The 16,420-nt window shown below is 39.0% G+C and overlaps 1 long non-coding RNA gene across 1 annotated transcript; it reads right to left on the bottom strand.

Annotated features, from left to right (window-relative positions):
• Window positions 1–1,239: 1,239 nt before the first annotated feature.
• Window positions 1,240–6,540, bottom strand: LOC108712937. Its single transcript, XR_001935078.2, has 3 exons — window positions 6,489–6,540; window positions 4,656–4,696; window positions 1,240–1,777 (listed from the first exon to the last, which is right to left on the bottom strand). It is a non-coding gene; the product is annotated as an uncharacterized LOC108712937 (long non-coding RNA).
• Between the last annotated feature and the right edge of the window lie 9,880 nt (window positions 6,541–16,420).

Genomic DNA, 16,420 nt, shown 5'->3' with positions numbered 1-16,420 from the left:
TATGCAGACAAGCAAGAGCAAGCAAGATTTTAACCTATGTAATGCACTGACCTAAGTGCACCCTTAAACTGGCTATACCCATACCCAGGCAAATCTGCGCCCGATTTGGCCACCCACATGTTGGATAATCCCATTGTTGTTCCTAGGGCCAACAGAGGGGCCTACAGAGACTGGTAGGATGAGGACTACATTAGTGCTTCCTTGTCCAAAGGGATTTTCAAACCTGGCAGATATCTGGACAGTTTTTGGCCAGATATTTGACTGATGGACCCATTGGTGGGCCCAATACATTTGCCAATAAGCTGCCGACTAGAGGGACCCAAACTTTTATTGGCTTGTGTATGACCAGCAAAAGTTTTTGTTGGAAACTGGTTTGGAACCAAATCTACCAGCTACCCCCTGACCAGCAAATATGAAAGTTGTAGTTCTGACCAATTTTCACACCCTGATCAATACTTACTATAAATATACTCAAGAATAACCTTGATTGATACACAGTCTAAAATATACCTTTTTTCAAGAAGGACTGGGCCTTAACGTGAAATAATTAGACTTTAATATGAGACCTCATGCTACAGACCCTACTTTGATTCCCTGTTGCTGGTATACTTAGCCCTCACATCATGGCTGCCTTGCTGCTGTAAAAAAAACCCTGTAAAGCATCTTAAGTCCCATGGGAGAAAGCACAATATACATATTTAATTTGTAACCATTATAGGCAGGGCTGGTCCTATCACATGTGGGGCCCAATTGGGACCATGTTGGCGGGGCCCCTAGACAAAGTGTTGCTGGCTACTGACACACCAAGTATTTAGGAAAATAAGGGCATACAGGCACAAAATAGAAAGGAAAGGGGCAGACAAGGTAACTTAATAGGGGCACACAGGGTAAGAGAGAGAGGGAGGAAATAGGAGAGTGGACTGGGCCAATTAGTTTGGGGCTGGGCCGATTCAGCTTGGGAGCAGGCTTGGTTGGATTGGGGGCAGGCAGGGCCTATCAAGGTTGGAGGAAAGCTGGGCCTATGAGAGTTGGGGGCAGGCTAGACCTATGGATTTGGGGATGGGCTGGACTCTCAAAGTTGGGGGCAGGCCAGGCAGCATCATGTGCTGAGGGAAATATTATCTGTGCTGCCCTGTGGTGCGGGGCCCCCCAGAGGTGCGGGGCCCAATTGGGCCCAATTGGTCCAATTGGCCTAAGGCCGGCCCTGATTATAGGAGTTTATAAATATAAACTCATCTGGAATCTGGATGATCATCTGTATATGTGGGCCCATTATCAGGAGTTTGGCAGATCCACACTAATGTAGTATAACAATCTTAACAACCAATGACCCAGTATGTTCCATAATCACGTTAGTGGTCTGGCTGATAAGGTCATTGCAATCTGATTATTTATGTGTGTGACCAAACTGCACTGATACCCAAGTGATAGTCAAGCAGCATGATATCCTGTCTATCTGCCTGTATCTGGTTAACTTTGGTGTCCATTTTTTTATCCCCCACACAGACAAGTTATCTTAGCTACTCATCAAAACTATCCCATGAGTTCTAACCCAACCCCTCACCCAAATTACATGTACTTGCTCACCAGAGCTATTTGTAGACAAATGGTAACGCGTAATTCCACACAATTTAGGTGCTAATCTCCTTGTCTACAGAGTTTAAGTAACAGTACTTAGCATATTTATGAACGTGCTTCTAATAAGATCTGTAAAGCAGGATTTGCTTACCTGTTGTTTTTCTTCTTCCAGGGGGGTGACATCTAAAACACTTTGCTTCTGGAAGAGCCCAGAAAGAGAGGTGAGGAACAACATGAATTCAAAATACTAGCAGCTGTGCTAAACATCCTTGGGCTGTACATGTACAAGCTTTCTTAGCACCTAATCCATGTTTATTTTGCAAGAACATGTAGGGACAGCTTTTGTTTGTGACTATGAAGAAAAGCAACTTTGCTGTTATTTTATGTATTAAGCATTCTCTACAGGTACAAGACTGAAAAATAGTAGAGCCAGGCACTCGCAGATTAACTGCAAACCATGTTAATCTGCGAGTGCCCGAATCTACTATTTTTCATTTGGTGTTTCAGCCTTTTATGGACAAAGGCAGAACAATCGGTGCGTACAAGGCATACTTGGAACCAATGTTTTATAAAAGGCACAAGACTGAGTCCTGATCAGATTTGGAGGTCAATAAGCCGCCAATTATTTTTTCCTGTCTATTGTACTGTATAACCCTGTTGTAAACTATGACAATTATTTTTTTTTAAAAAAAACCTCCACCGTGACATCTAAAGACAAAAGACCACTGTTCTTTTATACTGGTAATGGAATGATAATATGCATTTCTGTTGAAGTCACTATTAGAATACCAGGGAAAGTTAAGGATGAAGCTTATATACCTACCAGGTTGCTAACATAGTGGTTCTGTGAATGCTAGTCCAGTCTGGGTGTTTTATGTCTACCTAAGACAAGGACTGTATTTATGTATAGGCACCCAAGGGCCTGTTCCTAGGATTTCAGCCATTGACGTAACAAGATATTACTGGGCCCCACAGAAAATTACTTTTCAGGCCCCAAAAATATCTAGAGGTTGACCTGTTTTAGCAATATTTATTCAAGTTGTATTTGAATTAGGGCCTGATTGGGCCCCTATACCGCCTGGGCCCCCTGCAACCGCAGGGTCTGCTTCCTCTGTAGTTACGCTCCTGGTTTCAGCTTTTGGGGGGCAGGTGCCTATATATATATATTTTTTAAAAATAAAAAATAAATGTGATGTGAGGGATATAGGGCTCACTGTTGGAATGCAGAAAATTTTACCAGAAGTGATGTCACAAGCACTTGTGCGCACGTCATTCTGCAAGTTTGATGGCGATATAAATACAGCCCTATCTGAGATACTTTGCTTAAGCCACAATGTCGATTTCCAATCTGGTGGAAATCACATGAGAACTGTCTGTGTGATCTTAGTGAGAGGTTTTGAATCTCAACAAGGTTGGGATTTTGTTTTTCTTTATATTCTCTGTTTGGGAGACAAGTGGTAGGCCTACTCCTTGTTAGTCAGAAAGACTGACCTGTTTAGTTAGAAGCCCATTAAGAGGCAAGTCTTTTATTTTGTGCTTTCAACTTTTAAACTGCCTTCAAAATATTTAGTTGTGATTGTGCCGTGGGCTGCTTTTCCTCCAGAAAGCTGGTCCCGGCTACCTGAGCCCTGACAGCTTGAATGTTCACATATTTTAGTACTGTCAACATTGGGAGTGCCCATACTTTGCTAATGCGGGGTCTACTTTTTGTGATGTTTTGCCATTATGATCTACATTCATAAAAGCATTGTTAGCATTCAGTTTCATGGAAAATATTACTTGAATTTATTGATTAATGAGCAAATGTATACCACTATATTTATCAAACTACTATTTATTATGTAATCTTAATAAATAAACTGTAATAAATATCTTAATGAAAAGAATTAAACAGGAGGGTAATTTACTTGAGCTGTTTGTTGACAGTGTCTTGAGATCCACTGATCACCAGCTAAATGTCTACTGGAAGATCCCAATCTACCTTTTGGGGACCCCTGGTCTTCATATTCCTTATAAGTGGAATGAAAGCATGTCGTTTAACGTTTCTCTACAAGTACGAAACTATCTTCCAGTAGGAAAAAAAATAAAAGTGTTTTAAAGGAATGAAAATATAATGTACTGTTGCCCTGCATTGGCAAAACCAGCATGTTTACTTCAGAAAAACTATAGTTGATATAAACAAGCAACTGTACAGCCATGGTGGCAGCCATTCAAGCACAGGACCCACAGTAGATAACAGATAAGTTCTGAAGAATCCCATTGTATACTACAGAGCTTATCAGTTATCCACTGTGTATCCTGTGCCTTTTCTAATTTTTCAGCTCTCAATGACTGCCCCCGTGGCTGCAAAGCAACTTGTTTATATAAATTATAGCTGTGTTTCGAGGTAAACACACTAGTTTTACTAGTGCAGCGCAACAGTACATTATATTTTTATTACTTTAGGACAGTTTAATTTTTTTGGTGTTACTGTTCCTTTAAGGACAGAGCTGATAGGCCTAGGGCATGCAGAATGTCTGCTGGGGCTGTGTTTAAAATGACAGAGAAAACATAAATGCAATAGCTGTTTCTGCAGGAATGACACTCAGTTCTGAGCTTCAAAATTTTACAGCATAAGGTACCCTTGTTAGATGAAATGCTGGCAGTGGCGTAACTACCGGGGGAGCAGGGGGTGCGATTGGACCAGGGCCCGCAGCCCCTCAGGGCCCCCCCGGCAGCTCGCGCGCCACTGACTTCTTCGTAATTCCGGGCAGTTCCGGGCAGAACCGAGGGGGGCGGGGGACCCAGCTGCACGCCCCGCGCCAGGGCCCGCCCCTCTAGTTACGTTACTGAATGCTGGGATGATTATAATCCAGTCCTGGTTTTATGGCACATAAGCTTATTGAAGTAAAAAAAATAGTAGGCCTGGGATCAAATAAAGCTGCATACAATAACACAGAGAATATATAGAGACTGGTTTATATACCTGTTTGCTTTTAAATTGATTTTAATACACCATAAATAGTATGTTTGAAGACAATGTTTGAAGATCAGTTAGTACCAGCCTGTGCCTTTACTCTCCTATCTGCACACATTACCTATGAAGGCATCATAGTCCAGGTCTGCTGTGGAATTTAACCTAAATGTAAACACACAGAAAGTTTCACATAAAAATGTTGTGGGGGGGGCAGCTGGATTATATATATTTCTGCAAGAAAACAGATTAATCACTCAGACTTCCTTATTATACTGACACTCTGCATACTGAGAATTTAGACCCTATGCAAACACATTTTCTTAATAGTGCCCAGGATGTCTTTATTTAAATCAATCTATATGTTGTAATTGCATAAACACCACTTCATCCTCATATTGAATGAAAGTCTTTAATTTTGCTATACAAATATTGCAATGTTATTTAATATTCAAGGCGATTTTGAAGCCAAATAAGGAAATTATAAAGTACATTTAGGGGGACATTTATTAAAGTCTGAATGCTAAAAAAAATTGAGTTTTACTATAAAATCTGAATTTTTAGTGGAAAAAAAACCTTACATTTTTCGAGATTTATTATACCCCGATGCTGCAAAAAGTCAGAATCAGAAAATCCACCATCTCAGAACTACCGAGGTTGTATATAAGTCAATGGGAGAGGTCCCTTTCCTATTTGGAAGTTTCTGTGGTCTGCGCTGGAATTAGCCCAAAAATCCGACTATTTCTGGCTTTTCTGCACAAATCTGAAAAATTCTGTCTTTCCAGGTATAAGGCCGAAAAAATCATATGATTCTAGAAAAACCTCCGAAAAAATTACACAATTTGGGTTTTTAACGATTTTCCTCCCCGATCGGATATAATTGTGCTTTTTTAATAATAAGGAAGGTCAAATCGTGGATTCTACTTTGGTCGGATTTGTTAAAAAATCTGAAAAATTCTGATTTTCATAAATAACCCCCCCAAATGTGTTATTTCAATCATAAACAGTTATCTACTGGTTAATGAAAATCTTTTTCATTATCAAAAGAATAAGAAACCCCCTGCCACAGGCTGGTAATGTTATGTAGGCAGCACTTGGGCACACCTTTGAATCCCAACTAACCAACAGACATTTGCTTTTCCCATTCTTTTGCATGGGGGATAATGGATGTTTTGATAGTACAGGTATGGGACCTTTTATCCAGAATTCTCGGGACCTGGGGCTTTCCGGATAACGGATCTTTTTGTAATTTGGATCTTCGTACCTTAAGACTACTAGAAAATCATGTAAACATTAAAGGGATACTGTCATGGGAAAAAACTTTTTTTCAAAATTAATCAGTTAATAATGCTTCTCCAGCAGAATTTTGCACTGAAATCAAATGACTTGGGGCAGCTGGGAAATTGACAATATGTCTAGCCCCATGTCAGATTTCAAAATTGAATATAAAAAAATCTGTTTGCTCTTTTGAGAAATGGATTTCAGTGCAGAATTCTGCTGGAGAAGCACTATTAACCGATTCTTTTTTTTAAAATTTTTTCCCATGACAGTATCCCTTTAAATAACCCCAAATAGGCTGGTTTTGCCTCCAATAAGGATTAATTATATCTTAGATGGGATCAAGTACAAGGTACTGTTTTATTATTAAGTGCAAAAGGGAAAGGTTGTGGGAGCACTCCATGGCTTAATAAAAATGTACTAAAATACAATGTAAGTGCTACTGATCTGGCCAAATTAACTGCAGACATAGAGAAAAAGAAGAAAAATTGATCAATGCACATTCCCTGGTCCCCTGTCAAATAAGTTATCTATGCAGGGTTTTTTTAGTTACAAAATTATGATCATAAGATTGATAAGCCACCATACCACATCAAGGTAAAACCCATATGGCGGTCCCTAACTATTTACCTCTGGTCACAGTTTCTAATGCTAAAGCCTCCCGGCACAAGAGCATTACCTGAAATAAAAGGTCTCCCGACCTGGGCATTGGTTTTCATCATAGGGCTTAGTCCTCCCCCGCCATTAGCTTTCAAAGGGGAGAGATAACCTAGACCCAAGCATTGGTTCCATGAGATTAATCCTCCCCCGCTTGCGGCTTTTAAGAGAGAGAAGCTGCCCAGACCAACACCCATTTCCAAAGGCATTGTTCCACCATTTAAAAGGACGGGTGTGGGGGTGCTACAACCACATGGAAGCCTGGCCTGCAGCATAGCTGCTGAACTTCCGAACAGAATAGATCTGCTACAATACAAAGTGCAAAAAGGAAAGGTTGTTTTATTATTAAACAAAAAAGGAAATAATTTGAATAATTATAAAAGAGAGTCTATGGGAGGCAACCTTTACATAATTTTCTGGATAATGGGTTTCTGGATAATGGATCCCATACCTGTATAGTTCTCCTTAAGTGTCTCATGGCTATTAAGTCTTATAATACATACTGTCATATCTCAAAAATTGTTATATTGCAACTGTTTATTTGGCAATATTACCGTATATTATCAGTATGTAGTATTTTATATGGCAGCTGATATACTCCTTACACTGCCAAATAAAATAATTGCAACAATACTGCCAGTTTTTCATCAAGCAACACATTTTGAAGAGGCTTAGTGGACCATGGCTACTCAGTTTCCAAATAAATGAAGTCAAAGAAGGACGAGAAACTTTATAAAACTATTGCACATAAACTGTGAAAGCTGCGAGTCTGAATTAATGGAGTAAACATTGGCCTTGCAGTAGTATAGGTACATTCGAGATGGGTTCTTCCCTGTGCTTGCTGTTGACTCTGTGTCTACTTCAGAGGATTTAATAATAAACATTCAGATGGACATGCGGTGATTATTTAATAATAACAAAGGAGGTGTAAGTGTCAGGCGAGTTCCTTGATCAAGAATAGATAATCGGCAACTAGTGCATCACACTGACACAAATCTAAGCTGGGGACGGAACAGGAAGACTGAATAGTAAAGAGGCTCTCACAGAAGCAATGATGGAGGAGTAACGGCAGGGGTAAGGTCACACAGATCCAGAAAAGGCAGGGAGGGTTCAAAGATGAATAAACAAGCATGGACTGAAGAGGGCGGAAATCACAACAGAAGGAGTAAGCTAGCCACTGAGGATAAACCTAGATAACCAAGCACATAGCTGGTGGCTTTGGTTTCCATTTAAAGGGCAGATTAAATACACATGCAGTGTGAGTATGTGCCAATGTGCACACCTGGCATCAATAATACAAGTGCAAAGACAAAGATGCACACAGGATTCAGTAAGATGATACAGAATACATGTAGAGACAACGCCAGAGAGTGAACATGTGCAAATGGCCATACACGCAAGGGGATTTTCATTAACTGTTGCTAATGCTATAAATTCTGACAAAGTATGGCTACATATCTCATTACGTTTCTTTTTAAGCATAAATAATGTTGCTTTTTACCAAAGCACTAGATATATCTATTGAAAACAACAGGCAAGAAAACTAGAGATCGTTCTATGACCTTGGAGAAAATGACCCATGGCTAAGTCTATTTATGTAAAGCCATTTTAATGCAAACATTTTTTTCAGTTGGCTTTTTACAATGTGGTATAATGAGAGCTGTTTTAACTACTGACCAGCCTGTAAATATTCCCACTTGAAATAAGAGCAATTTATTATGAATGCAATGTATGTTAATATTTTTTATTTATTTCATTCAGAACCATGGACAAGGTACCTTCCAGGCCTGGATACTACATTTTACAGTGGATACAGGGATAATTGTACCTGTCCAACATCTTTATAATTCTCCTTTTATTTCAGCTTAATTGTTGCCCAAATCACTTGCTGAACACATTTGGGCTCACTCATTGAAGCTATTTTTTCTTTGGATTTGTGTTTGTAAAAGAGTCCTACAGACTGAGTTCTTGGATATAAAGACTTTTCTAACCATTAGCCATTCAGCTTTATATGACCTGATGGACACAGATCCCTTTGCTATCTGATTGTAAGAAGGACAGGCTTGTGTAATAACAGAGTACTTATCCATGTGCTGAGACTTTTTTTTATTTTTAATATGCATTTTAAAATGAACACTTCTAAGAAACTGCATCTGCAAGCATGGGCAAAATGTTGAGTATGCTTATAACAGTACATTGGTACTAGGTCTGGAGGCTACTAACCTCTGTGGGCTTTTCTGGAGTATCATAACACTGGTGATGAGGGAATAAACTCTAATCCAGAAATGGACTGTTACAGGGCAGTCCCAGCAAATGTGAAGGAAAGACCCTTGTTGGTCACCAACATATTCCAGCAGCATTGCACACTAAAAGAATGTATACATTAAACATTCAAGAAAACATACAAAACCAACCAAAAGTCAATACATGAGGTAAAGGCCCTGCCATAAGAACTTACAATCTAAAAGAATAAAGGGGTTAAGACACAAGGTGTGGGTATATTATGAATCTCTATGGAGTTTTCTCATTACAACATAATAAAAGAGCATAAATGTCAATATCATATGCATGTATGGCCACATCAAGGTACCTGAACCTGAATCTTTGGAAACAGGCAACTGAATAGGCAGTCAGTACACCTGAAAGTTATTGCCAAGAGAATTCTGAACAACTGCAATCAGCCACTGAAATAAATAAGGATGAAGTTGGGTAAGAGAAGAATAAACCAGGGAATAATATGCTGTGAGTTCTGGTAAACAGTAGCAAAAATCTGGATAAAAAATAAGGTTCAATAGCATGAAAGGACAAGGTTGCACTTGTGCTATGAGCTTGAATATCTGTGCCACTAGCAAGACCATGATTCATCATCAGATGCAACAAGTTGTGCTACTACAACATATTAATCCAACTATTTGTGTGTATTAATACTGACAAAATGGCCTCTGTGTAGTAACCCATAGCAACTAATCAGCAATTAACTTTGATCAGTCTGATAAAGGAAACATCTTATTGGTTGCTATGGGTTAATGAACATAAGGCATTAATAGTGATACAATACTTGCTCCCATTGTATAACTCAAACACAAAAAAGTTAACTGCTGATTGCATGCTCTAGATTACAAGACCAGAGTAATTTGTTTGCCCTTGTTACTGAATAACTTACTTATTTGCTTCTCTGCATCCACTGCCCTGCCTTCAAACACAAGCATTCTTTTCTTATGATTTGCCAAAATGATTCAGTTGAAAAAAGCTGAACACCTTTTTAAGATGTTGAGTGCATTGTATCCTTCATGCAACTAGCTGGCAGCCATATGCTTTCATCAGATATAATGTTCCATCCTGAGCCATAAGTTAAAGGAGAGGTGCTTACCACATATTTAAGTTCAGCATTCTCCCTATTAATTATAGTATTTGTGGATAATGTGTTCTGCTATGATGTCTTGTAGTCCTTTACTATTCCCTACACTTTACTATAAAACTATTGAATGCCATCCTATATGGCCTATTCCAACAAAACACAGCCATGGCAAGGATTTGGGAAGGCAAGTTAATCAATATAATTGTGCGTCTGAATGACTTTTGTGTAGGCTCCTACCTCCAGGTAATGTAATTAGCCAGGATTAAAGGATATCCTTTACTAACTACTGACTAAGCAAATAATTACCATCTCATTTGTTCCACTTGAATATGTTCCGAATGCGCAACATTCAATCTGAGAGTGTTAAGTCCCTTAAGTGTGAACATTTACACACTTACTAAATTTTATTCTGACCATTGTTTACTAACAATCAAAGTTAGATTTTTTTTTCCACGAATCTTGAAAAATGTGTGTTTTTTTTCTTTATTAAAAAGCTCTTAAAATAAAAAAACCAAGAAAACTTTTGATACCAAACTTTGCCAAGTGCTATAGAAGTCAATAAGAGCTCCATTGGTCTTATTGGACCACTTTAAATCAAATCAGACTTAGAGTGAATCAAACACAAGCGGAGGCTTATTTATTAGAGGTCGGATTTGTAAAACCACAACTAAACTCACAAACAAAACCACAACTATCACTGGATTTATTAAAAGATCTGAATACAAAATAAGTGAACCAAAAAAAGTGAGCTAAAAATACGAATACCTTGAAAACCTCGAAAAATTTTAGTATTTTTGTACAATTAAGAAAAAAAATCTACAAACTTCTTAAATTGATTTAAAGGGGTCCAATAAGATCAGCGTAGATCCCACTGACTTCTATAGCACTGTGCCAACTTTTACTTGGCAAAGTTTGTCTTAGAGGTTTTTGTGGTTTTTACACTTCATAAATCTCAAATTTTTAGAGCTTTTTAGAAATAAAAGAAAACCACAATCTCTTTGAGATTTGTAGAAAAAATGCAATTAAATGTTTATTAAATGGGCCCCATTGTATGCTTTCAGGACATATTTCAGTATAAAACCAATGTATTTTTGTAATTATTATAAATAAAATCCAAAAGGCAGCCAGAATCAAGCAAACATAGCATTATTGACTATTATTTTATAACTTGAATTTAACTAAAGCAACAATCATCTTCTTTATTAGAGTTTTAAGAGGCTGCTTAGAAAATGGAGATAAATCGTTCATTTTCACAAACCTCCTCTCTGAAACTAAATCTGGCCTCTTCTTTTGATGTGTACTCTGAGACTTTAATTGCAGAGGTGGATAATGTTTATTCAAGAAAATTGTGAATCTGAGCATGCATGGCTGTGTTACTACTTCATGACATTCACAGACGCTTAACAAAACAAATGGCTCTGAGGGCTTTGCTTGAACCAGATTCTCTAAACTTTTCACATCCTAGAGCTGTCAACTGATAATCTAGCAAACTGTGTAGATTTCAGCACTTTACAAAGAGACTGCTTTCAGTGTGGTCAGACATCTTACTTAAATGGCTTGACTAGTGCTCTTAAATTAAATATTAAATATGGCTGTGGTTGGTTTAAACAAGGGCCAAATAAACTTATGTAAAGGAACCCCCACAATTTGTTCAGAATCTACTTTTCTTTCACAATAGAAAGTATATACAGAAAAATAAGGTGGTTGAAGTCATATTAGACATAAGTTTCACGCTCGGATGTGTGGAGAGGCCACCAAGGCCCGGGCCTAGGGCGGCAGGACTTTAGGGGGAGGAATGCTGCCCAACCACACCCCCATTGATTCAGAAACACTGAGGATGCGCAAGAGATACGTAATTTTTTTAAATTTCCCATGTGCCAATCCCGATGATGAAAATTTGAATGAATAAAAGGGAGGGGATGCGACGAATGGCAGCAGGCCTAGTGTTGCCCGCTATGTAAATCAAGCCCTGGGTCCACGCTTAGGACAAATTCACTAAAAGGCGAATTTTCGCCAGCGAACAATCCTCCACAGTCTGTGCTGCTTCGGCCAGGTGCAAATTCGTTACCACTACGCTAATTCACTAAAATGCTAAGTTGTGTCTCAGCAGCTGAACACTTCTAAAGTTTTGCTAGCGTTAATTCATCAGCGCGAGCATTTCATAGCGATCTTTTGCTAGCGTTCAATTCTGCCTGAATAGGTCACATATATGTCTTTATTAGAGATGCAAAATGCTTGAAGTGGCCACTTATTATTACAAATGTCCAAGAAAGCAAAATAAAGACAAAAGAGATTCTCTAATGCCCTAGACATGAGCCCACCCTAAAACAAATGTGGCATGCCCCTTGGTTAAAAAATTGTTAACACAAAAATCTTTAATAGTTAAAACTTTCGACGGCAATCCCGCTTTAAAAAATTAAAAAAACTCCAGCATTTTATAGAACTTTTATGACTTTCCAGTATGATGTCACTGACATAAGATTGAGGTGGATGTAGCTTAATTTTATCAGTTCACCAGGTCTAAGGTGGCCAAGCAAACTCTGGTGAAAGAGGTCACGTTCTGTAAAATTCGCAATTTAGTGATGATCTTTTGCCAGATGAAAATTCACCTGGCGATAGGGCGCAAAACTATGCTAGCAATGGTCTATTTCGCTAGTGAATTGTCCTCTACGCCTGTTAGTAAATTAGCGATGTGCCTCCAGATTTCTGATGAATTTTCACAAGAGACGACCACTTCGCTCTTTAGTAAATCTGCCCCTTAGCCTGCAAAGCTTCAGCTTTTGTTAAACTTTTGTAGCATTCCTTGGCAATAATCAAACCTCAAGGTTGGACTTCTCTGCTCACCCTCCCTTCATGAGATAGTCCATGCTTTATTAAATGAGTAGCTTTCAATTCACAAAGCTAAAATAATTATTGTTAAGCTCCCCATAGACGCGACGATACTTCTTGCCGAACGACCGATTTTAGGGAAGCCCGACCAATCCTTCGAAATTATCGTGTGGTTAGTGGTATTCGAACGATCGTACATCTTACGATTTTTCGGCCGACATCTGTCGGGAAATTGATCGGCCAGGTCAAAAAATCTTTGTCGGTCCCAGTGCAATCTATCTATGTTTGCAGGGCCAAGCAGGCAGCTCCCCTTTGTTTTCCTGGTAAATTGGTCTTTTTAGTTGATGGTAAATTCGTACGATCGTTCTGAGAAGATCGTGGTCTCACGATCAGGATCTGATCTTTTAAAAATCTCAACATCTATGGCCAGCTTTACAGCCAAGGTTAAACTTGCCGAGAAAGGCATTTCCACCCTTCATCAAAGATCCCAGTTGTGCTTTTCACGGTGAATTGCAAAAATGAATCTCAAGAGATGCTATTCACAAACATGCTAATTAACCCAATTAGGCTACTTTAAGTTCCATTCAACACATGTTTGATAGATTTTTGCATTTACAGACACTATTGTGCTAACACATGTTGATTGCATTTTTTGCACACAAAGTTGTAATTATTCCGTCATTCATTCTCTAAAAAATTACTGTAGGCAGCCTCATCCTTTGTGTTCTAAATTAGGCTGAAATGAAAGCCCACTGCTCCCAGATCAGCTTTCAACAAAGTCAAGCGATCTTATTGCACAAATTTCTTTCTCATTCATGGCCTCTAAATTTAAAACAAGTGTTTTTAGGCTTTGATAAATGCAAGATGTAAATAACATGTTTAACTTATTAGTGAAAACTAATTACTCCGAGGTTAAAATAACATGTTTACCCTTTATTTTTTTGGAAGAAAAATTAAAGCTACATTCCAGTACATGCCCAGTATCAAACAGCTTTGAAAGCTGCAATGTTGAGAAGTCTCATTTAGAAGCATCTGTTTTATTTTTTTATTATTGTAGGCACTATAATTAGCCACGCATGGAGTGATACCCCCCAAAGCCCCAACTCTTTTGCCTTGGCAATAACATTAACAATATGCATCAATATGTCAACACACATTATGGGTGAAAGCTTTAGAACAATTATTTATTTTTGTTTCTTCACCTTTTCCTGACGGGTGAGTCTTGTTTGCTTGTCATCTTCTTCCAGTCTGCTGCCAATGTCACTGACTCAGCGCTTAAAGGTAAGGTATAGGACTCCTATACTAAATAACTACAATATGGTAGGGTTGAAAAAGAATGTGCTTAAAACAAAACTTACCACATAGTTGAATTTTTTATGTAACATTCACAATGTTAAGCTCTAAACAATGCAGGTTGTGTAGCTGCTTGTGAGAGCCATAATGAAAAGCAGCTGCTTGGTGGCCAATGAGATGCCATTTGTGTGTTCCTGGGCCTCCCACACTGAGATTGGTTTGTGAAGTAGATAACTGCCATGGTGGCAGGTCCATATTCTTTAGATCTTAAAATAGGGTGTTTGAGGGTTAGAGGGATTTAGGGACTTGACCAGAGACTCAACACAACTGGCGACCTTCAAAATGGGGTTGAACTAAAACTCCAATCACGCCACAGTCATTCAAGGGATAGTTTGTCAACTCAGCTATTTATAGCTAAATAATATGATAATAATTAGAATGAACCATTGCATCTCTGCAAATGACTTGGAACTTTCTCCAAGATCCCCCTGTGATGTGACAATGATTCCACTTTCCCTTGCTTTTAAACCTGCTTTTAAAACTTTTTAAAACAATTGATATTTTCTACCCCATGAAACTATTTTGTGGCTCTTGTTATTCTGCTTTGTAGGGATCACTGCCAAAAATTAAAACCTTTTTTATTTATAAACAGAAAAGAAATACCTAGTACATCAGCTAAACTTTATATGGCAGCGCTATTTACCAGGCTGCCAAGGAACACAGCCTTCAGGGCTTAGGAAATAGGATGTAAAAGAAACTCTACATCTATTATATAAACACAAATAAGTCAATTAAATGTTTAACAAACCTTTAATCACATTAATGTTGGCTCCTTAAGCATTTGTTCAATTCCCATGTGTTTGTTCCCCATCCGTCAGATCTACAGTACCTGCACTCCCCTTTTTATAAACAGAACTGTGACACTTATAAAAGCGTAAAAGTATCATATACCTTACTGGGTCTTTACACTTAATTTAGATAGGTCATAAAGGCATGCTTACATTAATTTTCATTCTTTTTGCCTAATAGCTATCATATGGTAGAAAAACTGGATCCAGGAAGTTATCTGTACTTAAACCAAATGCATTTATTAATGGTGAAAATGCATTCAAGTTGAATGTATTTTGTGATCATTAACTGTAAATATTTTCTCCCCATATAAACACTTCATGCTCAAGCAATGGTTTATTGGCACCTGAACTGTTGAAGGCAAAATACTCTTTGCCCACATGAATTAAGTGCTGAAAGCAGCGCTCTTTTCATGGGGAAAGCACAGGTCCTTGTGCTTCTGGACCTACAGTATATCTCTGGTGGAATAGGGTGTTAAGTGCAAAAAAACATGCAACTTGTATCTGTGTTTTACTCTTGTATACTTGTACTTTTGTATTTTGTAAGTTGTACTTTTATACTTATGTCCAGTAAGTTGGATTTTTTGGGGTACCAGTCAAGTTTTGCAGTTTACAGTGATCCACTTCCTTTGGCTTAGGGTTTGGGGCTTGGCACTCACACCTAACATTTCTCCTGGTGAATTTAAGTTATTTTCCAGTACATCTGGACTTTCCTTGTTCTTGCATGAGCGCTGTGAATCACTGGCAGAATTCACCTGCTCAGCTGATTCAGACATATGTCCAGTGGCGTAACTACCGAGGAAGCAGACCGGGGGCCGAGGTTCAGGGGGCCCGGCGGGGCCTGCTTCTTCAGTAGTATGCACAACTGTCAGGGAGCATTTTAGAGCATTGTGCGGCCAATCCAGACCTCTGCAAACAGTGCCGGCCTTAGGCTAATTTTGTCCAATAGGGTTGCCACCTTTGAATTTTTTTTTTACCGGCCAGCGGGGGGCGGGCTGCGCCGCAAAAGGGGCGGAGTCGCGTCATGAAAGGGGCGGAGTCGCGTCGTAAAGGGGGCGGAGCTACACGGCGCGAGGACAAGATGTGGAAGGAAAGGTAAGTACAGATTCGGACATCTCCCACAGTGTGTGGGTGTGTGTGTGTGTGTGTATATATATATATATATATATATATATATATATATATATATATATATATACACACACACACACACAGGGCAAGTGGGTAGTACAGAGATAGTCACATACAGGGCAGGTGGGTAGCAGGACACAGTTCTTCCCAGCGCCAAGTGGGGACCCCGAGCTCTATTCAGGAGCAAATGACGACACAGCTGTAGAAAGGTCTCTGTGGCGGCCGGGCAGCTGCACTGACAAACCTCAATTGGTTTATACATTTATATATTGTGTCTGGGCTGGACTGTGACCCCTGGCACCACAAATTAGCAGGGGGGGTCACTGAAAGAAGCCTTGTTATACCTGCCCAACACTAATGTGCCTTCCCCTGTATTTCTTATACTGTGTATATTACTTGCCCTTTATCTTATTGCAAGGAAATCCCTGGAGCAAACTTCATGTATTTAACGAGTGATTGTTTCTATTAATCAAGAATCAGAATGAAAGTGTCTGG

Source organism: Xenopus laevis, chromosome 3S, assembly GCF_017654675.1.
Source record: "Xenopus laevis strain J_2021 chromosome 3S, Xenopus_laevis_v10.1, whole genome shotgun sequence".
In the NCBI taxonomy this organism is placed as follows: Eukaryota; Metazoa; Chordata; class Amphibia; order Anura; family Pipidae; genus Xenopus; species Xenopus laevis.
The sequence above is the reverse complement of the archived record's forward strand: the minus strand, read 5'-3'. Positions and strand labels throughout refer to the sequence as shown.